Below are 27874 nucleotides of genomic sequence, written 5' to 3'. Positions count from 1 at the left end.
GTGAGATTTCCATCTATTAGAACTTCAAAACAGAAAACTGGCTTAGAGCCCCAGTTTTTTGATCAAAGACCTCTGAATGGTAAACTCTGCCTTTGGATTAGGTTTTTTTTTTTTTTAATTTTTTTTTTCAACGTTTATTTATTTTTTTGGGGACAGAGAGAGACAGAGCATGAACGGGGGAGGGGCAGAGAGAGAGGGAGACGCAGAATCGGAAACAGGCTCCAGGCTCCGAGCCATCAGCCCAGAGCCTGACGCGGGGCTCGAACTCACGGGCCGCGAGATCGTGACCTGGCTGAAGTCGGACGCTTAACCGACTGCGCCACCCAGGCGCCCCAGGATTAGGTTTTTAAATACTATAACAGACTCTCTACTTCCCCTCAGTGTAGGAAGGAAAGTACATATATCCTCAGCCTTTGATCAGTAGTCAGTTCCCTTGGCAAATAGTCATCAATTGTACAAAATGAAGAATTATTAGAGAGCTCTAACCAGCAAAGGAAAGATGTATCACAGCCCCTACCCTTTAGTGTCAGAAAATCCCTTACCTGTTACAGAATGAAAGGAGATGGTATGACCCATAAATTTGCAAAGAAAACAAAAGTATTTATACTGAGATTTTTACTTTCCTTTTTTATTCAAATAATATTTGACTTACACATATGTAAACAGTTCGCACATGAAAGTATTGTGATCTTCTGAGTGTTTTTTCCTCAAAATTTGGTAAGTACTCTTTGGAAAGATAGTTTTTTTGAAGTGAATTTAGAAAAAAAAAACACTATAATTTACTGCAAAAAAAGTGTTAATCTGTTAATGTTAGCATTTAACCAAAAAAGATTATTTATATATTTTCCTTATTGGAGTTTAAGTTCTTTACCTTTCTATTTAAGAGTATAGCAACAACAATTCCAAGGAAATAAGTCATTTGCGTTGTTCTGTTCACTATGCATACTAAAATGTTTACATATTAAGAGCTATTCATTTTAGAAATGCTGTTTAAAGTATGAAAGGAATAATCTGGGAGAGGAAAAAAGCATTAAACACAGCAGTTCTTAGATTGAAAACTATGTCTCCAAATACTCAAATTGATATAACTGCATTTTCTGACACTAGGCAGCTTAGTTGAAGCTTCTCTCTTTGATTGTTCCTCCCACAGCAGATACTTACCCCAAAGAGCACTCTTTTCAATTGCCCTTTTTAAGTGCACCTATAAATCAACATTATGAGAAATGTCTTCAATGTATATAGAAAATCACTGGGTATGAATGGTAAATAGTGATTTGAAGCCTTTCAATTGACCTCGAACCTTTTCTATAAAGGCTGCCAAGGAAAGTAGTGTCTTTATTCAGTATCTTAAGTGCAAAATTATTGATTTACCTAGCTGACTTTTTTTTAAAGAGCAACAAACTCCTCAGATATATTTTCTTTTCCTGTCTACCCTATTTGGTGTTTGCTGATAGCTTAGGTTTTTATTAAAATTTAGAGATGTCTGTCCTTTTACCTTCTCAATAATTGAAATTTGTGAAGTTTACTGGAAACACATTACACTAAAATCTGGAAGTCTTTTGTTAAAAAAAAAAAGAATCAATTTTATTGAAATTGAATTCTGCAAACAAAATGCAAGAGCCATCGACCAGTTTAATGGCATTGTTGGTAGCTTTATTCTTTACCCTGAGATGTTCTGCTGTCTAGTTTCAAACTGTCAAGAAAAACTCTTGAAAATTAGACTGTTATGATCTGTTACTTGCTTGTCACATTTGATCTGTACTCACCCCCTACTTGGGATAGTATTTCAGGTTGTCAATGATAGTAAGGACCAGAGGTCACTGTCTTACTAACTATTTCATGATTGGGTCCACAAAGCAAAGTAACAATTTTGTTAATATCGTAGAGATTTAGCCAAACTAAATCCTATTAGATACTAGGACAATAATTCTGATTTGACTTTAGTCATGGATAAAATTTGTAGTAAATCTGTGGTGTGTTTATTTTGTTTCACATTCATATAGACATTTTAGTAATCAATTTCTCATTTCTTAGTGAAAATACTATTTATATTGTTAAGTTTAGAGCCAGAAGTACTGATTAGGAAGAATATCTCAAAATTAATACCATTTTGCAACCTTGGGGGGGGCAAGTACAACTTTAACACAGCATTGTGAGGCTTCAAGGATTCAATTCTCATCAATATATTGGATATATTATATATATATATGTATATATATATATTTTAATTTAAAACATTTAATGTTTATTTATATGAGAGAGACAGAGACAGAGTCAGAGTGCAAGTGGGGGAGTGGCCTAGAGAGAGGGAGACACAGAATCCGAAGCAGGCTCCAGGGTCCAGGCTCCAAGCTGTCAGCACAGAGCCCGATGTGGGGTTGAACTCATGAGCTGCGAGATCATGACCTGCGCCCAAGTCAGACACTTAACTAGCTGAGCCACCTAGGCGTCCCTTTTATTGATTGATTGATTGATTGATTGATTTTAAGTAGGTTTCATGAGCAGGGCAGAACCAGACATGGGGCTTGAACTGTTAACCTTGAGATCAAGACCTAGCTGAGATCAAGAGTTGGATACTTAATTGACTGAGCCACCCAGGTGCCTCTATATTGAATATATTAAGTTAATTTAAATTATATGTAAAAAGTAATGGATTTAGTTTAATAAATACACACATATGAATAAATGTTATCAAATGTTAATAATTAAAATTAAGATACAGGCATAAATGGAGCAGTAATCCCCATAAATAAAGGAAATTGGAAAAAGTACATGAGTAGACAAGGTGCTACAGTTGTCAACTAAAGCTTAACCTTATTAGTATTTCTGGGATACAGTGTATCAAAATGTGCCTCAGAGTTATTCTGTTTGAGGAGCAAGAGAGCTGGAGTATTTATTCACCAAATCTATCAGGCAGTGATTAAGAATTCTTAATTGAGATGGAGTGGGGGAGGGCATTAATTCTCAGATATTTTTGTTCTGTGGTCTCAGGCAGAGCAAAACTCATCAGCCAGATAAAGTTCAGGGAAACTGATGAAGGTGCTATTTATTTAAAGATGCGAGAATGTACTAAAATGATAAAGTTTAAAGGCAAGGAACTGATAGCACTTGTACATATGTGAAAGGGGTTTGTGTTCCAAGATAAGGTCTGTAAATCAAAGAAGATCTCCAAAGTATTACCAAATATGTCCCTTCAACCAATTGTGTTTGGAGATGCGTGGGAATATATTGCTAAAATTTGTTCCCTGAATAGAGCCCCATCATAGACCTGGCACTTAAACAGACGGACTAAAATAATTTATTATTTTTGTTTTTGGTTGAATTGTTGACTCCTCAGTAATAATAATAATATAGCTCACATGAGATTCTGCATTTTATAGACTGTTCTTATAATAATCTCATTTTAATTTGAAACACAGTAACACATGAACATGACATAGATTGTTGTCCAGTAGTTAATCTTTCTGTCTATAAGCAGAAATTTATTTAAGTCATCACAGAAACAAGAAAACACATACACACACACAAACTTTAGTACTCGTTAACTATACTGACAATTTTACCCTGGATTATCATACCAAATAAAGCTAGTATGATGGTAATCAGACTTTCATTGGCACCTCTGTGTAACAAGTGTGTGTTAAAAACGTACACAGCTTTTGTTCTACAGTAATTCTCAATGATTTTGCATAGGGCATGTGGAGATATTTGACTTTAATAAATACATTTCCAGATACTACTATCATGAATTTGTTGAAAGTAAAATATGCTTAGATAATGGAAAACTTCCTACTGAAGTATGCCAACTAATAACTAAGCACAGACTATTGAGAATCCTTTTCCTTCAGCTCCTTAACCCCAGAGAAATCAGATACTGTAGTACTCCTTGTTACTTTTACAAGTATATAAAACCTCTTGTAGATATGACTATCATGCAATATAGCTCATTTTTTCAAAGCTAGAATTCAAATTTGTTTCTTCATGTTCTTGAAATAAAATCACATAGTGGTCTCCATCTAATGAAGCAGTTTATAAATTTGAGTTCTGTTACTGAAATTTAACCAGAATCTTACTAGTTCATATCTATTCTTTAAATGTTTGTTCACAGTTAAGATTTCTCCAACATTCTATTTTGTCTGTGTTCTCCTGTATACACACACATTTACACACTTATAACACAGGGAAGGAAAATATCCCTATAAAAAATGACAGTAATTTATTTCCTATTGATCCATGATGGAAAAGGAGATAAAATACCTGTGTTCCAACTACTTTTTTCATAACGTACTCATCTTTACAGTCTTCATGGTTTTCACTTTTCTAAAACTTTTCAAACCTATAAAGAATCAGGTTTGTTATATTGGAGGAGAGTTGATATTCACAACATTTGAATGTGATTTTAAATGTCAATATTCTCAATAATAATTGTCTCAGCAACAGCTTTGATATAAAATAGACTCAGTGTGATTTTTTGAGCAGGATAAACCTTGAGATTGTTGCTACTTAAATTTAAGAGTTGTGTTAGGGGATAACTTTTTTTTAGTCAAATAATAGAATTTAAAAATGATCACTAAGGAAGCAACCATACCTCTTACAGATTTTTCTGGCAGAAAACTGTTCTGGGTGTTCTACATTTTTCTATTAAGAAGTACAAGTTCAAGTTAATGTCTACCTCTTTGTGATAAATATTAGAAGAGTTCTATGTTCTAGAATACCTCATTACATAGTACAAATTCAGTTGTGTATCTTGATGATAAAAACATGCCATAAATTCCCTCTAAAATTTATTTCTACCCTAAACACTGACACCTATCATTTTATACAGAGAGGTACTTCATTTTATGTTGAGAGGTATCCAATACAATAATAAGCCTAATTATTTGTCTACATAGATTTTAGAGGTGGTAGATTAGGTGATATTAGAAAGGTACGAGAGGGGCACCTGGGTGGCTCAATCGGTTGGGCGTCCAACTTCGGCTCAGGTTGTGATCTCGCGGTTTGTGGGTTTGAACCCCACGTTGTGCTCTGTGCTGACAGTTCAGAGCCTGGAGCCTGCTTTGGATTTTGTGTCTCCTCTCTCTGCCCCTCCCCTGCTCACTCTCTACCTCTCCCTCAAAAATAAATAAACATTAAAAATTTTTTAAAAATCAGAAAAGATATAAAAAATAAAGGTATGAGAGTCATTCTTTGAACTTGTGTGAGCTCAGTAAATGTTATGAAATAGTAAGGTTTTCTGTGATACTCCAAAATTCCTACCCTTGTGTCATTCCTCATTGTAGTACATTCTCTCTTTCCAGTGATTTGTTGCTTGAAGTCCATTTAATGAAAACATAGGGGAAAAAAGTGTCAGTAAACTCATTAATATAAAAAAAACATATATTTAATATTTACATTATGAAATAAAATTATAGGAAACTATAAGAAACCAATAATATTTAATTCAAAAGATGGCATACTCTTAGTACTGTGTATGTTTTATTGTAATTCAGTTGTTAAATGAGTACTGAAGATGTGATGTTGCTTTGATGGTCTAAAGTTTGAGGTCACTGCTTGTGTCAATCACTCAGAGAAGAAATGAGTTCTTAGGTCATCAAAAAAAAAATTGACCATAGGTAGATAGATTGGAGAGAAAGAGAAATCTGTTGCTATCTTTTGACCTTAATTTAAAGGGTCTAGGATTTGACTTTAGAGAGAAAAAAGGCCTGAAGCCAGACACAAAGAAGAATGCTAACATAAAGGGTCTATATGGCTTTGAGAAAAAAAACAAAAACAACATGAGTTTAATTCAGATTATCCACTTTTGTGGTTCTCTGGGTTTATCTCCCTCAATGTTTAAGGTGTTTTTGAATAAACTAGCTTTGGCTTAGATTTGCAGTGGCAAATAAATAATAACGTGTGTTAGATTATTGCAAAGAAAGTCACCCCTTTCTATTTATTTTATTGCTGCTGTCGCTGCTACCACCAATATTACCTATACTACTGCTGCTGCTTTTGCTTTGTTAATATTGGAATTCCTCCGAATACCATGAACTTGTAAACACACAACACATCGTGATTACTCGGTGCTTTCAGATACATTGATGGCTCTATCAGCAGCAATCCTACAGTTGAGCAACAGGTCCAAGGGACAGCCTGGAGAATCCAGCTTCCACAATTCCTGAGCCTTCCAAGGTAGCCTCATCCCTATGGCATGTGTTAGCCTCAGAATAGGGCCAAATAATTGAATTTTTAGTTCAGCCAAGCTCATGATAGTCTAACTCCCTCAGGTCTGGGATTGCTGGCAACTGGAAGAATGAGCCTCTCTTGGAAAGATAGATAGCTGTTTAGCTATGTCTTATGTATTGGCTTAGGTTGTAGCTTGTATCTCTCATAGCCCTTGCTGAAGACCATAGGGATTACACCATGTCATTTATTTATTTTTTTTCAATATATGAAATTTATTGTCAAATTGGTTTCCATACAACACCCAGTGCTTATCCCAAAAGGTGCCCTCCTCAATACCCATCACCCACCCCCCCTCCCTCCCACCCCCCATCAACCCTCAGTTTGTTCTCAGTTTTTAACATCTCTTGTGCTTTGGCTCTCTCCCACTCTAACCTCTCTCTTTTTTTTTTTCCTTCCCCTCCCCCATGGGTTTCTCTTAAGTTTCTCAGGGTCCACATAAGAGTGAAACCATATGGTATCTGTCTTTCTCTGTATGGCTTATTTCACTTAGCATCACACTCTCCAGTTCCATCCACGTTGCTACAAAAGGCCATATTTCATTCTTTCTCATTGCCACGTAGTATTCCATTGTGTATATACACCACAATTTCTTTATCCATTCATCAGTTGATGGACATTTAGGCTCTTTCCATAATTTGGCTATTGTTGAGAGTGCTGCTATAAACATTGGGGTACAAGTGCCCCTATGCATCAGTACTCCTGTATCCCTTGGGTAAATTCCTAGCAGTGCTATTGCTGGGTCATAGGGTAGGCCTATTTTTAATTTTCTGAGGAACCTCCACACGCTTTCCAGAGTGGCTGCACCAATTTGCATTTCCACCAACAGTGCAAGAGGGTTCCTGTTTCTCCACATCCTCTCTAGCAACTATAGTCTCCTGATTTGTTCATTTTGGCCACTCTGACAGGCGTGAGGTGATATCTGAGTGTGGTTTTGATTTGTATTTCCCTGATAAGGAGCGACGCTGAACATCTTTTCATGTGCCTGTTGGCCATCCGGATGTCTTCTTTAGAGAAGTGTCTATTCATGTTTTCTGCCCATTTCTTCACTGGGTTATTTGTTTTTCAGGTGTGGAGTTTGGTGAGCTCTTTATAGATTTTGGATACTAGCCCTTTGTCCGATATGTCATTTGCAAATATCTTTTCCCATTCCGTTGGTTGCCTTTTAGTTTTGTTGGTTGTTTCCTTTGCTGTGCAGAAGCTTTTTATCTTCATAAGGTCCCAGTAATTCATTTTTGCTTTTAATTCCCTTGCCTTTGGGGATGTGTCGAGTAAGAGATTGCTACGGCTGAGGTCAGAGAGGTCTTTTCCTGCTTTCTCCTCTAGGGTTTTGATGGTTTCCTGTCTCACATTCAGGTCCTTTATCCATTTTGAGTTTATTTTTGTGAATTACACCATGTCATTTAATACAGTGGTGTTTATACTCAGTTTTCAAAAGCTTCTGCCCTGTAAAAAAAATATTTTCAAGATATCCCAGATAATAATTTAAGGGGCCGCTTAACTAACGTGTAACAGAGATGGCCATTTTCCTTTTTGGGGGCAACGAATCCTAATTGTCCTGTAACCAAGCTGATTTCCTATGGCCAGCTCCTAGCTTCTATATTAATTAGAATTTTTTTCTGTTGCAAGCAGCAATCCCACCTCAATTTGTTTAAGTGAAATACAGATCAGGGCTCATGAAATCAATGTTGTTGGGAGCAAATGGATCCAGGCATGTGGTATTAACAGTATGATTTGTCTTAGATTTAAATCTTTGCTTTTTTTAATGCATGCTGGTTTTGTTCTTTTCTATAGAGGACTGACTAGCTTTCAGTACACATTGGGGAGGATGGCCATCAAAAGCTTCTGGATTACATCTCCGTTTATACTGCTTAACATGAAAATGGCCTCCAGCCTGGCTCAGGTCTAGCTGGGACACACGTCTAGTCTGGAATAAAGCCTAAAAATTAAGGTGATTGGTATTATAATAGTCCAGTTTAGGTAAAATACCCATGATTTTTTCCAAGTAGAAAAAGCAATTTTGATTGTAAGCCCTCAGTAAACATTCCACATTTGGAAAGAGAGTAGAGTAGTTTCATATTAAAGGAGGAGGGATTGTTCTTACCAGAAAGCAGAATGAGGGATGGATAAAGAAGCAAATACATAAAGTAAAAAAACAAACAAACAAACAAACAAAACCCAACCACATTAAAATGCAAGGCTGCCATCCAAACAGTTCATATCTGTGGGCAATTACTAATTTATTTCTGTATCTTCAAAATGAAACATGGCAGGACTGACTATATATGATGTCATTTTGGGGGGTTTGTGTTTGTTTTTGTTTGTTTTTAGAGAGAGAAAGCAAGCATGAGCGGGGAAGAGGGGTAGAGGGAAAAGGAGAGAGGATCTTATGCAGACTTCATGCTTGGTGCAGGGCTTGATTTCAGGAACCTGGGATCAAGACCTGAGCCAAAATGAAAAGTCACATTCAACTGACTGAGACACTCTGGTGCCCCGATACAACGTTTTTTGTTTTTTTTAATGGGTGCTGAATTTCATTTTTTTAGGGTCGTTTGCTTCAATTTGCAAATGTTACACATGTGAACTAAACATACTATTGTGGAAAATAAAGTGGGATGGGTTAAGGATTGACTTCAGATCCTTTTAACTTTCATATAAGTAAACTAATTTGCATGTTTGGTGTATTTTGTTTTTGTTTTGTTAGATTTCATTTTGGGGTGAGAGATGTTAATCGAACAAAACATCTTTTTTCCTTCTGTATGCTCACTGAAATTCAACTTCTAATGTCATATAGTGAGTGAGCAGTCCCCTTTCTCCCAAGGAAAGTGTTTATGGTATTACACCCTTGAAATAAGAGTTAGGTTATCTACTCTAAATTAAACAAATGTTATTATTTGCTACTCTAACTCTCTTCTCTGTCATTTGATATCAGAGGGAAAATGGTTTGTTAGCTAAGGTTCACGTTATCTGCTTTTGACCTACACTAGCCAGTATCAAAATGCAGTTAGCCTTTCAAACAGTTTTATTTTCTTTTATGTGTCCTCCCCTATGAAATTTGTGATAGTAACCAATTGCATAGTTATTCTAACTTGATTTAATCTTCAATTCAGCTGATAATGAATTTCATCAACTGATATGTTTAAATGAGTGCCTGAAGCCTGCTTGGACAAATACAGTCTAATGGGTAACAATCACTTGGACAAAAGCTTCAAATTAATAATGAAATAGGTTGAAAAAAAAAAAGAAATTTACAAGTCTCCAAGTGGGAGACATAAGATTTTGGCTGTGTAGGTATCTGCCAACCATTGAAAAAATGTGCATGTACATGTACACACGCACACACACACACACACACACACACACACACACACTTTGGAGGTCAGAAGAGTTATGTGAAAAATTCAAAATGCTCTTGCCACATCTTAAATGATGCATTCTTTTTTTGGTTATATCCCTTTTAGGTGAATCATAATTTGTTGTATCTTGTATGTTATTCCTTTAAAGACACACAGTTTGAGGTTGTTCACTTTCATTTTCAGCAACCACTAAAATGCCTCAGAAGAGAGCAGTAGAGAGAGGCATGTTACCAATGTATGGAACTCATTTTCTTTGTTAGAAACCATTATTAGGCCCTTTTAAAAGTGAAAGTTGTTGGAAATTATTGAAATATATTCAATACATGTTTGATTAATATATAACCTAGGTAGAGAAAAGTGAACAAATAATAATTGTGCAGTGTAATTATTCACAAAGTGATCACATGTATGTAACCATAACCAAGTTAAGGCACAGAACATTACCAATATTCCAGAAGATGTCTTGTGCCCAATCTCCATTGTTGTATTTGTTGTCCTCCCTTAAAGGGAAAAATTGCTGATATCTAGACAGTTTGATTTTTTTGGTACTTCACCCATTTGGAATCAGTATGAATTATTTTGAGTCTGGTTTATTTCATTCACGTGTTTTGAGGTACATTTATGTCATATGATGCAGTAGTATATTGTTTCATTACTGCATGATCTTTCATTAGTATATAGAGAGATATGGTTATTTATATATCCATTCAATTGGTTTTATATATTATTGTTGTTTCTAGTTTTTGCTTGTCTTATATAATATTGATGTGAATAATTTTGTATATGTTTTAATATTCATCTGCATACACTTCTCTTTGGTTATGTAAATAGGAGCAGAATAACAGATCATATAGTAAATAGATGTTTAGGTTTTAGTAAACTGTATCAAAAAGGTTTCCAAAATGGTTATGATCATTTAAATATCATATACTACCTCAAGAGAGTTCTAATTGCGTGAAATCCTAAATCAAATTTGAAATGATCACTTTTTAAAAATTTCAGTTAATGTAATTTTAGTGTAGTGGTATTGGATTGTGATTTTAAGCTGCATTCTATTTAAAAATATTGTTGAATATCTTTTCATAATTTTTATGAAATTGGCATACTCATTTTGTGAAGTTGTTCAAGTCTTGGGATTGGTTTTTATTCTTTTTCTGATTAATTTATAGGAGTCCTTTACATATTCTGGACATACACCTTTAGGTGGATATTTGTAAAATGACTGTGTAATTCATTGCCTAAGTGATAACACATTTGGGTATAAAAGACGGTTCTATTAATAATTAACACTGGGACAGTAAACCAAAATCAGACCTAATGAAAATAAATCATAATATATGGTGATTTTGTAATATGTGTAGCAAATATTTCCTTCTTGGTGGCTTGCCATTTTTTTTCTCATTAAGGTGTTTTTTAAAGGACAGAAGCCCCAAAATGTAATGTAGTCCAATATTACTTTTTGTCTTCTTTAAGTCAAGTCTGTTTCAAAATTATTCTTTTGGTTATATTTCCACCCATCCCACACTGCCTTAATTACTGGAACTCTATAACAATAGAGTTTGGAATCCAATAGTAGTCTCTTCAACTTCTTCTTTTTCAACATGGCCTTGGCTATTCTTGCCATTTGGTGTACCCCTATACATTTTAAATTTGGCTTGTCAACTTCCGTAATAAACTTGATAGGATATTATTGATTTTGAGAGACTTCCAATCATTAGGAATGGTATAGCTCTCATTAGAAAAACATGTCTATTTCTTCTCAGTAATGTTTTCAAATTTTCTGTATATAGTTCTTACACAACTTTAAATAGATTGATTTTTGTGTATTTGGTGATTTTTATAGTGTTTTCAGTGGTACTTTTAGAATAAGTTATTTAAAAATTTTCACTGATACAAACATTTCATTTATTAATAGACAGTTTTATTTGTCTCTTTCTAATCTTATATATTTTATTATTTTTCCTATCCTATTAAAAGAATCTAGTACAAATTTTATTGCAAGTAGTATTAATAGAATTTTTTTCTCATCTGTATCTCAGGTAGAAAGGACTCAGTATTTCATTTTTAGAATGATGTTTCCTGAGGCTTTTTAAGAAGCTGTATTTTATAAGAATAAGGATATCTTTTATTTCTAGTTTTCTAATAATGTTTTAATATCAAATTTTTCAAATTTTTAATATATTTACTTAGATGATTTAATTTTCCTCACTTCTGTAAATGTGGTGACAATTATGAATTGATTTGCCAATTGCTGAACCAGTTTTGCACTATTGATATAAATCAACCTGGTTATTATATTTCTCTGATTTATGTATTGATGGACTTATTTTCCTAGTATTTTGATTAAGATTATTGTATCCATGGTCATGATTGAAATATTCTACAATTTTACTTTCATAATAGTGTTTAAGTGTTAGTAACAAGATTATGCTACCTTCATAAAAATGTTTTGGAAAATACTTATTTTTTTTGCTCTTGGGAAACAATGTGGATAATGTTACTATTAATATTTTGCACGAGTTATCCCTGCCCTTCACTCTGCCTCTGGAATATTCTTTCTGGGAAGGTTTTAATTAGATATTTGATTTCTTTAATAAATTTGAACAAATCAGATATTCTCTTTTTCCTCTTTTCAGTTTTGGAGTGTTGTGCTTTCCAATAGTGGTTTCCATTTACTCTAGATTGTTCAATTTGTTGAGATAAAATGTACTCTCCTGGGATTTTTTATGCATGGTTATTTTTTAGTGAATCTAGTCTTAGAATATGAGATACTTTAGAGGTTTTTTGAGCTCTGGTTGAGGCTATCTTCATTAACAGAGTAATTATTTTATGCCCAGAAAGCAGTCAGAGTTGGACAAGATAATCTCATCCAGTCAAATATTGAGCATCATTGCTGGTTTTCAGTTTTGTAAGACCTTACTTATTTGCCATTCACCCTTAGTTTCTGGTAGCAGAAATGATAGTCCCATAGGAGAGCATGTGATGATCAGCAGAGCCCTTTTCATTGGTGAGACTCGAATTCCCTAGCTGTGTGGGAAAGTCAAAAGTGTTGCTGTCTTCTCAACTTCTCAGTGCCCATTAGGAAACAGCAAATATCTCAAGTGGAGTCTAGTGGTAAGCTTACATCTCTGGACACCCCTTCCCTTTGGCAACTTGCCCCACAAGTCTTCAATGCACCAGAATGACCTTGTCCTAGTGTCTAGCTATTCAGAATCTGTGTAAAGTAGGCTGACAGTTGGGCTGCAGAGAATTTTGAGGGAATTCCCAATACAGATTGTATTTTATTTTATTTTATTTTATTTCTTTTCACTGTGTGTCTAGGAATGACAGTTCCTCCAGATCCAAAAGAAGGAACAGATCAATACTAAGAGATTGATTTTTATGTCATTTATAGAGTATGGGTAATGCAGTTTTACTTATTAAATATCATTTAACTTCAGAGTATCTACATTTATATAAATATAGTATATTAAATATATTAAAGATTCCTCAGAATTAATCTGAAATATTGAAAAATTTTCAGGGACTTAGTCATTATTGTAACATCAAAAGCACAAAGAAGAGACCACAATAGTTTTTTTTGTTTGTATATTCATATTTCAAAATGTCTGATAGAGCTGGTAAAGAGCTTTAATTAAAAGTGAGATATAATTTCTGGTAAAAATGTCAGTCGTGGGTTTAGAAAAAAAGATGTTATGATCAGCTTTTTAAATTTGACTGATTTTAGAGAGAGGAAATAAGTGTAGCACTTCCCCAAATTAAGAAACTTTAGTTTTAAAAGTTTTTAAGAAGATGAAAGAAGGGAGTTTATGGAAATCAAGAATAAATTATAACATTGTAGAAAAAAGTTCTATATTTGGCATCTCAGCTGATTAACCTTGTCATTGGACAAGCTATTTAACCTCTTCAAATCTCAACTGATATTTAAAATAGATCTAGGGTTGCCTGAGTGGCTCAGTGGGTTAAGCACCTGACTTTTGATTTCAACTCAGATCTTGATCTCACAGTTGTGAGGTTGAGCCCTGCGTTAGGCTCTGAGCTGAGTGTGGAACCTGCTTAAGATTCTTTCTCTATCCCTCTCTGCCCTTTTCCCCACACACGTGTGTGTCCTCTGTCTGTCTGTCTCTCTCTCTCAAATAAATAAACTTAAAAAAATAGATCTACTAACACTGATCTCAGATAATTCTTATGAATATTAGATGTGATCATAGGAGCAAGCTGTGTGAACAGATGTGAACACCTATTAGGGGCTTAACAATCGTGTATTGAACAAAAAATATTTAGTGTACATAATCTAATCCAATGCACAGATTATTAATGTTATTAATACTGTTTTGTTGAAACAAAATAATAGAAATATTTGCCAATTTTAAAGTTCCCATGGTCTATCACTTTTATATGCAAAGTCTATTCTTCCTTTCTTGTCTCCTCTCTCTTCTTTTCCTCTTCTTCTTCCTCCTCCTATTTTCTTTTCCCCTCCTATCCATTTCTTCCTCCCTGTCTCCTTTCTCCTCTCCCTCTCTCATTTAAACTGTGCATTTCCATTTTATTTTTTCTCATGTTTTAGGAAAAGGTGATGTCAAGTAATAATAAAAAAAGATTACATAAGAAAATATGAGTGGACTAATTTATAATTGTTGAAAAATAATATAGAAAATCCAAAGCTTAATATTTTATCCTTTTTTATGCATTTCTTATGAAGCTTCATTTTCTCTTTAGTTGTTGTTACTGTTTACCTTGGTTATTTTAGTCTCTTCCACTAGTCTTAGAAACTATCATATAACTTCTGATGTGAGCAAATATGGTATGTTAGTAATTTTTGACCCTTTTGATAAACAGATTTATGAGAAAAAATGGTTAAAAGTCTATCTGGGTTAATACGCAGCTATGTAACTACGGGTAAATTATTTAATTTTCTAGGTTTCCTCTTCTGTAAAATGTGAGTAATAATGTCAGCGATCTCATAGGGCTCTTTGTAGGTTGTATATTCCAGTCATATATAATACTTATTACAGTGTCTAGAGCAAAATATGCACTTCATAAAAGTTAGATGTAGTTTTTAGGGAGAATATTAAGAACATCTTCTAATAAAATTGCCATGGATATAACAGTGTCATTCTGTAGACAAGGATTATCAGGGTCCATGAGATAAATAATTAAGAGATAATTATTATCTTAGGTTGGGATTCCAGGGAAACAAACTCTAATGCAGAAATCTGCATGTAGGAAAGTTTCTGGAGTTTGCTCACTGTAACAACATCAGTAGCATATGGAAGAGGGTTGGGAAAATTGGGAAGAGAAGTCGAACTGTCATGCAGTTTCAGCAGAGGCCTCTGCCAATCCTACAGAGAAATCTGGAGCTGGGATTGCCCTACAGAGATGTTCCTAATTGAAATAAGTTGGGCCTTTGTCCCCCTACATTGACCATTGACTTCAAGTTATACCGAGGGAGAAGTCAAGGCACTTCTTTTTGGTGAAAGGCAGTTACTGGATAAGATTCACTAAGTTGAGAACCTTCAACAGCCACTCATCTTTTGTTGTCCAAGTTAATGCTTTGATCTAAAAGACAACATATTGTAGCATCATTAAATATATGTATATGAAATATATAAATTTTACATAGGAACATTCTAAGTGCACTCTGTTCATACAGTAAATCCTTGAAATGCAAGTAACTTGTTCTGTGAGTGTTCCACAAGATGAGCAAACATTTCTAATATGTTTTAATTTGATAAACAAGCAGTGTCTTGCAATACAACTAGTACGTGATGCTGAATGTCACATGATCACAACTGAGCCAATGATTCTTCTCTCTTTCTCTTTTTCTTGCTGTGGGGTTGTGGGTAATTGTCTCCCCTGCTCAGATGCTTGGTCTCAGGCTGTGGTGTTTGGTAGAAATCAGTGATTTTTCAGAGCACTGGAAGGTGCCCACAACTGACACTAGTGTATTTTTTGTCACTTCATAACACCCATGGACAGTCCTCTGCTTTTCCATACAAGAGTAAGCTCAGGAATGCTTTGCTTCATTCTAGGTCAGGCTGCCTACAGATAGAGACCCTTTCCTCTGCTGCCTTATTGCCAGTTACATTAAATACAGTAGATGACAAGAGTTTATTAATACTGTAGTTAACATCCATGAGAACGTATACAGTGGCCCCCATACAGGAAAAGGTTGAAAAGAAAGGCAGTAGAAGAAGATGATTTAGAAGGAAATCATCAAGAAGTACAAACGACTTATGCGAGTTGCTGAAATTGCAAGATTTTATAAGTCTGTGTCTGCATCTCATCTGCAGAGGAGGAGGAGAAAAAGGCAGAGGAATCCCTCCCTTCAAATGAGATTAGGGAGATGTGTAAAATGTGGGAAACAGTGCAAAATTTTGTAGAAAAGCACCACCTGAATAAGGCTGTAGCAGTGTGAGTGATGTTTAACCACAGTGCAGTGTCACATTTCCCTGAAATCATCAAAAGGAGGCAAAAGCAAGTGTCATTGGCTAGGTTCCTTATTAAAGCTGCACGAAAAGAAAAAGATTCCATTGAGCCAATAAATAGTAGCAATTCTGTTAGTAATAGTGAAAGCAGTCCTACACAATAACCGTCCTCTCTCTTGTCTCCCTCACACCAGCCTCGAAGGTTTTCAAAAGTAAGTGCAGGTCAATTTGTTTATTTTTCTTCCTATTTTATATCTTCTTTATTATTCTGTATTATTTTACAGTATTGTAATCATTTTATAGGAGTATTTTTGGGTTATGGAATGAATCACCTAAGTTTCCGTTATTATGGGAAAATTCACTTTGATATACAAATGCTTTGGATTATAATCATGTTTCTGGAATGAATTATGCTCGTAAACCAAGGTTTTACTGTATTTAATATTTGAATTATTTGTAATGGTGAACTTTTTATTTAGTGAATTTTGTATTAAGACTCCTTTTACAATAAGAACAAACAAGAATATAAATTAAAAATATTTTTGTCAGTAGGCAGATCTTGTTTTTAATAGTATGTGCATAAACTTAACTAAGTATTTCAATTCTTAAAGGCATTAGATAATTATCCTACTGTCAGCACAAAAAACAAGCCACTCCAAAGGCTCTGACAATCTCAGATATTCAGACAGATTTCAACAAAAACACACACTTCTATAAGCCATTTGACATGTTCTTTTAAATTCACATCTATTCAAATATATAACAAAATCATGGTAAACATTTTCTCTAAATGCAAAGTTTATTAAGACAAAATTTAGTCAATAAATTCATCCTTAAACATTGAGTAAATAAACTCAAACTATTAAATTTTTCATAAAAATGATTAGTTTGGAAGGAAAGAGATAAGCCAGGAGTGCTTATTATTTTATAAAGTACACATTTATTTATTTTGCAAATAACCTGGCCTTTAAAAATAATTTTCTGTTTTTTACATTGGAAACACAAACATTGTAGAATTTATATTCAAAGTTGCCTAATTATTAGATATGTAAAGCACAGCGAGTTTAGAAATTCTTAATCTCATAGTCTCCTTTTCAGGAATGAGTCCTTTATCACCTAGAAACATTTCACCTGTGGTGAACCTCAAATTGTTCCCTGAAAGGATCTGAAAAGTGTTTCTCAGAAACACATTTCTAATTGGGGATAAGGTGTCAATTGAAACAAATGGCAAAAACAAACAAACAAAAATGCTGAAATGAAAATGGTGTCACTATGGCTCAAATAAACAAATGAGGACACTTATTATGTAGCGCCAGTATAGAACACTGTAAAAGAATTAATCTACATAGAAGTGGTTTTGTGAATACTATGTAATTATTTCCATCTTGTTTCAAAGGTTCTGATTATTTAATATGGATTGGCTTTCTTTTCTTTCTGCATGGAAGTGGGACCACAGCTAGGGAAAGAAAGAAAAGGTAAGGTAGGAAAGGGAGAAGGAAAAAGGAGGAGAAAAGATGAAGAAAGGGGGAAAGGAAGGGAAAATTAAACCTTGGTTTTTCAGAAAGAATGGAAGGAGGGATGCTATCAGTATATGCCAGATACTCTGTTGTCCCTTTATCCAGAATTTTCTCACTTAGTCATTAATATAAATCTGAGAAGTATGTGTCATTAGCCCCCTGTACAAATGAGGAAACTGAGGCCAATGGAAGTTAAGTGACATGCCTAATGGCATATGCCTAAGAAGGGTCTTATCTAGGATCTTCAAATAGTCTAGTCTGTTTGAATTATTTTGATATGATACCCAACAGACTTTTGTGATGAAACAATGAAAATATTCTGAGTGGCTTTCAGAAATGAAATCCTCTCTCACATTTCTAAACTATAGCACTTTGGGTCTTTTATTTTATTTTATTTTATTTTATTTTATTTTATTTTATTTTATTTTATATTTTATTTGTTTTGTTTTTATTTTTGAGAGAAAGAAAAGACACGAGTGGGGGAGGGGCAGAGAAAGAAGGGGACAGAGGATCCAAAGCGGGTTCTACACTGACAGCAGTGAACCTGATGCAGGGCTCGGACTCACTAACTGTAGTATCATGACCTGAGCTGAAGTCAGACACTCAACTGACCGAGCCACCCAGGCACCCCTGGGTCTATTTTAGATTAACACACTCCAAAATTTGGGGATCTGGTCAACCTGGCAAAGTTGACACAAAAATAAAGTTTAAATTTTGTGTGTATATTTTGGTTTAGGAAGTAATTACATATTTTTAAATTGTATTATTGTTTTATTGAATGAATTACCTTCCTGTTATTCAAGCTTTGCCTGGTTGAATATACTGTGTTCTTATTCAGTTAAGATTGAGCTCGTTCAAAACTGGCCTTGTCTTTGTGAGCACTGATCTTTTTCTGGGTTCTCTACATTTCAAGTTGTGGTAGGAAAGCTTAGAAATCTTGTGCTGTTCAGTAGGGTTCCATTTGGTGACCCCTGCATTCCAATGCCGAGTCCCAAAACCTGTGAGACTATCTGAAACTCTGCCTAATGTGGTCTCTTGGCTGTGACTTTTTGCTCTTTTCTATCTCTTGGGTGCACTGGGGTATGGGTAAAAGAGATAAAATATATCAGGCGTAGGTCTGTGCACTTGCATTCTTTCCTTGATCCTGAATCCCCAATTTCTTGCTGCCACAGTACTTCCCTGATGACAAAACACATTTATTTTAACATGTTTTATCCAATTTTCTAGACCCCAACCGAGTCCCAAAGAAAGGAAGTATGCTTTGGGCTAGCTAGTCTGCCATCACCAGAATCAGGTCTACTATTACCAATATATTCGTGTTTTAAATAAAGTTGAAATAGAACAACAACAATATATCCTGAGAATATATTATTTAGAAAACATATCAAGTTAGTGACCAAAAAGAAAAGAAATAAAAATGTTAAATATAATGATAAATGAAAAGTTGTGTAGTAATGCAGGCTTATAATTTAACCTCTAACCTGTATTGAAAATATTAGACCTTAAAAATTTGTTATAATCATATATGAATTTTTCCTATTTGAATTATAACTGTTTCTTATACATTTGCATCATTAATGCACAATGATAATCCTTTCCCTTTATTTGATAGAGTAGCACCCATTGATGAGAACAGTTAAACTAAATACCATGTTGTCCTTAGTTAGATGTATATTGCTCTTTTGGCTACATTTCAGGAGAGAACAATAAAATTTGCCAAGAAGGAAAAAAACAAAACAAAACAGTGATGTATATTTTTTGTAGGCAATGTAGTCTTAGTGGAAATTGCTTTAGCCAAAGGAAATATTACAGAATTAAAAAGATAGAAACCTAAGAACCCATGCTTTCTTTTCAGTGAATATTTCTCACTCAAACATTCTTGCCCACTCAAATGTATTTACAAAAAGTGATCATCACTGTTTTTCACTAGGGTTAGCTGTGAGTAGAGGAGGCAGGTGGGGAGAGATTAGGAAAAGCTCAGATATATTTCCTAATTTTCTCTTCAGAGAGCCTTAAACTGAATTGTGCAAAAATATTCTAAAGCAGGGAGATATTTACTTTTGAGTATCTAAGAACACGATTCTGCTCTGGAACTTAGGAACAGATGTAAATTTGTGTATTTGAGTACTTTGTGTTATCACTGTGCCACACACTGTAAATGCCATAACCTCATTCAGTCCTCCATAAACCATTAGATGTAGGTAGTATATTGACTCCACATTACAGAACAAAAAACTGAGACTTAGTAAAGATCAGTATCTTCTGAATTTACAGCAGTAGTCAAGTGTGGATATAAGCCATGTTTCAGAATAACACCTTCTTGATTTATAAAACATATGCTGCTCATACCTGTATTATTTTGCTTTATAATCATATTATTACATAAATTAGATTTTAAAAAATAAGGAAGCTACTAAGTTCCTTATCAATTTTAAAGTCTTACTTCTGTTGCCATAAAGTACAAATGACTTTGGTTGATAAAAATGAAAAGAATAACTTATTGTGTGAAGCTAGCATCCCGCAATAGGAAGAGTTCACAGGAAGGATCATACTTCTGGGCTATTCCTTTGGAGGAGTTTGATTTATTCAAATCCTGCTATAATTGTTTAAAAAAGTAAATGAAAATGGAATCATTTATTATCATATAGAAGGATTAAGCCCTAAATTGGATTTCTGACTTTAAGATGAAAAAGTAAGCTAACCTCCAAAATGGCTTAAAATTGAACTTTATCTTCTGGTATGGAACAATAGCTTGAAGAGATTTAGAGGAAGAATGAGCTCTATAAAAGATCTTTAAAGTGGCATAATGATACAAATGGCAGTTTTATAAGCAAATTAGGCCAAATAGTCTATTTTGCCCTTTGACCCAATATTACTATAAACCATGATACATTGTATAATCTTTCAGTAGAACTTCTTTTTGCCATATGTTAATTCCTTGTAGGTTAAATACAGACTTCTGTCTAGAATAAATGCTAAAATCATGCACACACACACATGCATATACACACATACAATATATCAGCAAAATATGAATATCCTACTTTCCTAATTTAAAAAATAATAAAATTATTTTTAAAAACATACATATTTCCAAGTAATGAGAATAGAAAAGAAATTTATTTCCTAAACAGTAATATCCTAGATAGTTTTGCTTGCATTAAGGTTAAAAGAGCCTTTGTAGAATTTCTAGTTTTGACAGTCATTTAACAATGCTAAAATTTAAAGAGGTTTGGAAATATCCATCAGTGGAGTGCTTCGGCTCTAACTATGAAATATGGGAATACATCAGTGGTTCTCTCCTGGAACCTATTTCTCAGTCCCCACCCCCAGATACATTTGACATTGAGACATTTTTGGTTATCAAAAATGTGAGGGGATGCTGTGTTGTATCCTACAGTGCCTTAGCCCCTCACAACCAAGGATTACCTGCTTGAATCAATGAAGGATTTGTCTCTAGGGTTTATGTTGAATTATATTAGTGGATTCCTACTTTTGACTCAGGGTTCCAAAATAGGCATGCTATAGTTTTATTGGACTCCGCATTTCTGTACTTCAGAACATATATATAGGTAAATGCATCTGCCCTTGGTAGCACTCCCTTCCCATGCATGTTTGCATTAGGAAAGTAAAAACTACATTTCCAATATACATTTTTGTTTCATGATTATCGTGGAATTTGTATAAATTAAGCCAGTTGGTTCCCAGATAGAAATCTCTGAGATACATACAATATATTCTCAAAACGTCTGTGATTGAGGATCACATGGTATGCTTTGGAAAAATGTAGGCGTCCAAACCCTACACTACAGAGTCTTTGATCTGTTCAGTGTCACTAGATGCAAGGAATCTGTATTTTAATAAGAACACCATGTTATTTTGAGATAGTTGGTTCACTTGGAGCACTATTTGAGAAAATGGAATGAAATTCCTTTGGAACCAGCAACTCTAGTTGTATATTAAGCCCCAGTGTGTAAGTTTGTACCTGAACATCTGAGACCCAAAAATTCAATGCTAAATGAATAAGTGTGATCTGGGCCTTAAAAGTACAAATAAAATGTTAAAATGCTATGATGTTAGATCAGTACATATTCAAATAGTGTCACCTCAAGTGTTTCAAAGCTTAGACTTTTATTTGACATAAAGTGTTGTCCCAAAATTAAATTTGAATGTATGAGAAAAAGAATGAATGATAGATAAGTACAACAGAGTATGTATGTTACTTTATATTCTTTATACTTACACAGAGTGCAATCAGCTAGTAATAAGGAGGATAGATTTCTGGCGAACACTTATGATGGAACAGTCTATTAGCAGGGAAATAAATGAGAAATGAAAATATATCTACTTATAAAGTGATAGTTTTAATCAATGTATATTTTTCTAGTAGGGTTCAGATTATTTGCTAAAGCCTTGACTTCAACTATTATTTCCAGAGGCTCAGAAGACAGCACACTACTCACTAATAGAGTGGCAGGCAAAATAATGAGTGAACCCTCATGGAGCCAGGCCTTGTCTGGAGAAACATTGGAAGGAATTAGAAAGGTGAAAACAAGAGTACAAAAAAGAAGACCCTGAAAAATATACTAGAATATGTTTTTCAGTATTTTTTATACTCTTTGCCTAGTTGCATACATACTGTTGGTTAAGATAGGTCTTTTGATATAGTGTATCCAAGATAGAAGTTACGCTCTGAGAGATAGCTAATGTTAGCAAGCAAAAATTTTGCTTTATAAATAATCTATACAGGTTGCAAAGATTCAAGGACAATGAGAGTTTAGGAAAAACATAAAGGAAAAAAATATATGTAGAAAAGAGGCTTAAAACAACTGGGCATTGTCAGTAGCAAAGAAATATTTGTACCATTCTTTGAACTTCCAAGTAGTGCTGGCTCCTTTCAAATGATGAACTAAAACTGTAGGCTTTGTTCCACTTATAAATCTATAATGACAGCCTAAAGGAACATGTGTTTTACAAGTAACACACACACACACACACACACACACACACACACACACACACACACACGCATAGTCATACTAACACTTTCTGCTGAAATGGATTACTATATGCCAGCATATAACTTCCTCTATACACAGAGTTGTAGACTATTATAAATGGCTGCGTATTTATTGACACCCCTTCTGTTGTTAGATGGATCTTCTTTTTTCTTCCCTTCTGTCTGAGAAGGCTCATGACTGCATGACCAATAAAATATGATGGGAATGATGTTATGCCAGTTACTAGGTATAGGTGTTACAAAGTTTATAGGTTTCACTTCCTATTGGAATTCTCCACCTGGGAGCCCTAAAGCACAATAGACCAAGGCCACCTATTTGAGACTGCATGCCTAAGAAACCCTCTGAAACCCCATTTTCCTGTCACCTCCACACAGAGTTCTAGATAATGTAGGTGAAGCCTTCTTGGACTGTCCAGATTTAGCCCATCTGCTAGTTGAGTACCACCAAGGAACATCACTTGACACAACTTGGAGAAAAAGAATTGCCTACATGGAGCAAAAGAATACTGTCTACCTAAATTGCTGAGATACAAATTATGAGATATGATATGTGATAAAATTTTTTTGGCTTTCATGTTTTGTAATAATTTGTTAAACAGAACTAGGTAACTGGAATAGAAGCATTTCTTCACTCTTTTCCTAAATGTCAGCCACCTTCCCAATTATTCACCATATACTTAGTGTAACTAATTTTTTGTATAACATTTATCAATGTATAACATCATATTTCTTTTAATTTTAGGTCTCTCCTCTCCTACAGAATATAAACTTAATAAAAGCCAGGACTCCATATGATATGTTTACTTTTGTATACCAGCCACTAGAACAGTGTTTGTTTGGCATATCACAGGCACTTAAAATAATAACCACAGTGTTGAAATGACCAAATGATATCACTTTTTTTAAATACCATCAAAAAGCATGTAAGCATTCAGCTAAATATTCTCAGAAATTAACTAATAGAGAATCTATTAAAATTTATTTATGAAAACATCAAGTTCAACTGAAAATGAAAATCTTGAATAATACCTTGCACTGTTTGTAATTTCTAAGGCCAGATTGTAATTTAGGGAAATGATAAGAGAGATATAAGACAAATGGTATTAAATTTTATTTTAAAAAGCAGGTCTACTTATGACAAAAATGTTTAAATGTTGAACCCAATGAAATTGGGTTTCTTAAAAGAAACCTTTATATATAGCTGAAATGTCATGCTTTTTTGTTTGTTTCTCTGTTTGATCATTCAGAAAAGCAATCAAAGTTATTATTGTGCTAGTGAATACTTCAAAGAAATCAGAGATTTAAGGAAATTTTTAATAGAAAAATAGGAATACAGAACATGAAATATGTTTCATACTATCTTTGTAATATCAGACTGAATTGCTTTCAACACAAAAATTGCTCTGATTAATTTCTTAACATGTTTAAAACTCATTCAGTAATTTTAAACAATGGCTTTGAGCTGAGATCTAACTTTATAAAAATCAGTTTAGTCAGTAAATTGATTCTGCACAATATACAGCAAACTCGTTTGTTCCCCCAAAACAGTTTCTAAATCCTCAGGGATAATCGTGTTCAAATATTCATTTCAAGAAAACCTTCAGAGTTAGAACAGTAAAATAAAACAAAAACAACACAAGATTATCAGCAGAACAACAACAGAAAAACAAAACATAAATATTTCAGTATGTGTATTAGAGTCAAATTCTAACTGAAATGAATTTTAAATCAAGTCTTTGTAACAATTATTAAATATAAGACATATAAGATTGTGATATGTTTTGGCTCCAAAATCAGACATATTTTTAATTCAGATTTCACTATGGTAAAATTATGTGACCTTGGCAATTTAAAATTTCATTAGTCTCCAATCTTGTGTGAAATCTGAGTGACAAATAATATGTACCTCATTTTATTTTATTTTAAATGTGTATTTATTTATTTTGAGAGAGAGAGAGAGAGAGAAAGCACAAGCATTAGGGAAGGGTCAGAGAGAGAGGAAGGGTCAGAGAGAGAGGGAGAGACAGAATCCTAAATAGGCCCCGTGCTGTCAGTGTGGAGCCTTACACAGGTCTCAATCTCACAAACCAGGAGATCATGACCTGAGCCCAAACCAAGAGTCAGATGCCTAACTGGCTGAGCCACCCAGGCACCCCAGTATGCACTTCATTTTAAAGTAGTGAAGGTTACATGAAATAGTGCAGGTAAATATCCTGGCACATGGGATGCAATTATAAATGCTGGTTAATACTGTTAATGCAAAAATAATTATCTGAAATGATTTCATGTTTAGTTATCTGACATCAAATAATTCAAAACTAGTAAGGAAGAGAAAGAGCAAAACAAATTTCTTAATAGTTTTCAGATATACTAATTAAGCTGCTAACCAGTTATTAGCCTATATTCAGCATAGAAAAAAATCAATTTTAAATTTCATTTCTACCTAATTATAAATTTATTATCAGTCAAATAACATGTGTATTTACTTACAACAGTAATATTAACATTTGTTTTAATATATAAACTTTTGATTAAGGAAACCACTTAGAGACTGTGACGTATGCACACAAATTTTTGGTGTTTTTTTGAAAAAGTACACATTTTATTCTTTTACTGTCGAATTTTAGTGAAACATTTCATAAAATCTTTACAAAGAAAGAGCTTAAAAAGTTTGCTTCTTTAAGTGCTTTCATATTTCAGCTATTCTTTAATGAATCTTTTGTTGGTTGGATTCTACTTGCTGCTAATCAGTGATTCTATACTGGCTTTAATCAGTCAGATTTTCATGTAATTTCTGTAATTACATGTAATTTCTGTGTGTCACTATGAACATCCAAAAGTTCAAAGGAAAACATTTGATTCCTTTCTTCCAATACAATGGTGATCCAGTATGGGGAATAAGCTTAGGAATTCCATCAGCCTGAACCTATGGGTTAACAAGGCATAAAGAATTAGAAAGCCATAGGATGCTCATACTCAAGTTTGGGTAAACAAGATTAGGTAAGTAAGTATAGAGAGTTGGGGCAAAGGCCCCAGTATAGAACAAAGGTATATGAGGCAAACAAGATTAGGTGTTCAGGGCAGAAATGCCCCCAACTTAGTATGATAGCTGAAAGCTGCTTACACAGGAAGGAAGGACCAAATTAGGTAAACAGGTAAATAGGGCTATAGACCAGTGCAGGGCCAACTTGCCCACAGCAGAGCTAATTAGCAAAAGAAAGTGCCTTGATGACTCTCAAGTAGTATGCTCTGTCTTTCTTGTCCCCTAGACCAGTTTAGGTAAACAGAGGTGGTGCCTCTCACATCTGCTGTAACAACCTTCCACCCCTGCCAGGATTTTGTTTTGTATTGACCCGAGCCCCTAACCCCTCGTATATTCAAAAGGCCCTTTCCCTCATGCCCATGAGTTAATGTTCACACTTTCATTGTCTCTTTGTGCGCGTCCATCACAATGTTTGTAAGCCTTCCGATCCTAATAAAACCGGAGCAACGACCCTTGGGCTCTTGTCTTCTCCTGGATATTAGCCATCTCTCACATTTTTAATCCTGCGTCCCACTTTCTTGGTGGACAAGAAAGAACTCCAGACCCAGAATCTATGACAATCTAATCTCAACAAGTTGCTGTTGCTTGCAATAACAATTCCTCACTTCCTTAACTGCTACTACCTAACCCTAGCCACCATAATATTTAGCCTAGGTAGCATGATACCTGCATGGTCTTATTGATCCCTCTCTTACCTCTCTCCACCATCATATGTAGAATACATTCAAGTTATTAGCTGTAAGAACTTTTATAGTCTATTGTTCCTCTAAGTCTTTTTCTACCCCTTCTACCACCTACTTTTTTTTCTATATTCCCATACTTTTGGCACTGTCCACCCTGACCTCCCTGGTGCTTCTCAAATACTCTGAGTTTTCTAGACTCAGACTTTGCATGTGGCATTCACTCTACCCAGAAGTACATTGCCCATACCTCACATGACTTGCAGCTTCATATTATTTCATATCTCTGTTCAAATGTTACATTCTTAGAATAATTTTCTCTGAGCACCCCATCACTATTCCTCCAGAATTCCTCTGCCTAGTGTTATTTTTTCATAGCCTTATCATTTATTATATCATATGCATATTTGTTTATTTCTAGTCTACTGTCATGTGAAATAAGTTCTGTGAAATCAGGAACCTTTTCTGTTTTGTTTGGTATTTTATCAGCAGTGGCTAGAACAGTGTATGGAACATAGTAATGAAGATAATTAGATAGTAAGTGAATGAATAAATTTAACCATTATTTCAATAAGATTGTGGTCATATTTTCATGGTGGAATGAAGCAGCAGAAAAAACACTGTCCATGCAAAGTTCTGATGTCTATTAAAAAAATTAAGAGTAAAAAAAATCATAGAAACATTCAAACTCTCATGAATAAGCATTTATAAGTAAACAAGTAAATGCATACTAAAAATTACCTCTACTTAAGAACCTTAAATATCATTGAGACACGAATTAGTGAAAAAGTAATAAGCTAGCCAAATTTTATTTATTTTTGGAAAATAAATGGATTGCACTGACTTTTTTCTATTTCAAGAACTGTTTAAAGTTTTTTTTTTTTAATTTTTATTCATTTGTTTGAGAGAAAGATAGAGAGTGAGCAGGGGAGGGACAGAGAGAGAGGGAGACAGAGTCCCAAGTAGGCTCTGCTGCTCTCAGTGCAGAGCCCCCATGCAGGGCTCAAACTCATGAACCATAAGATCATGACCTGAGCCAAAACCAAGAGTTGGATACTTCACCTACTGACTGAGCCACTCAGGCGCCCTTGTTTAAAATCTTTTAAGATGAATGCAGAATGAACTCAATCATATGTTATTTTTAATTAGTAGATATACTCCTATCATATTCAAAATATTTTTATTATGTATTGCAGATTTTTTATAAGCCATTGCAAATTGTATTTTATTAATACTTAATGTTGAATAAGATGTATCTCTTCTGAGCTTACCTTACATTTTGAAATATGAGATTTTAGACTAATAAATAGGCATTACTCTTCCAGGTTAACCTGTTAGGTAATAAAGAGATGGAAGGTTGTAGGAAAAAAACCTCTTCAACCAGAACTGTATCATTTACTTTGTTTGCTGATGAGATATGTCAACATTTACACTGTGAAGTGTGCCTAAATGTGTATTTCTATTTAAATCAAATTCATCTTCTTCAGAGTTTATGTGTGTATTCAAGGAATGAAATTGGATTCTCTTCGAGAACTAAAATCAGTTACCATTTATTTCAGGCAAAGAGGTAATCAACATGCTTGACTGGAGAAACTGTTCAAGACTTGC

Source organism: Lynx canadensis, chromosome F2, assembly GCF_007474595.2.
Source record: "Lynx canadensis isolate LIC74 chromosome F2, mLynCan4.pri.v2, whole genome shotgun sequence".
Taxonomy (NCBI): domain Eukaryota; kingdom Metazoa; phylum Chordata; class Mammalia; order Carnivora; family Felidae; genus Lynx; species Lynx canadensis.
The sequence above is the reverse complement of the archived record's forward strand: the minus strand, read 5'-3'. Positions refer to the sequence as shown.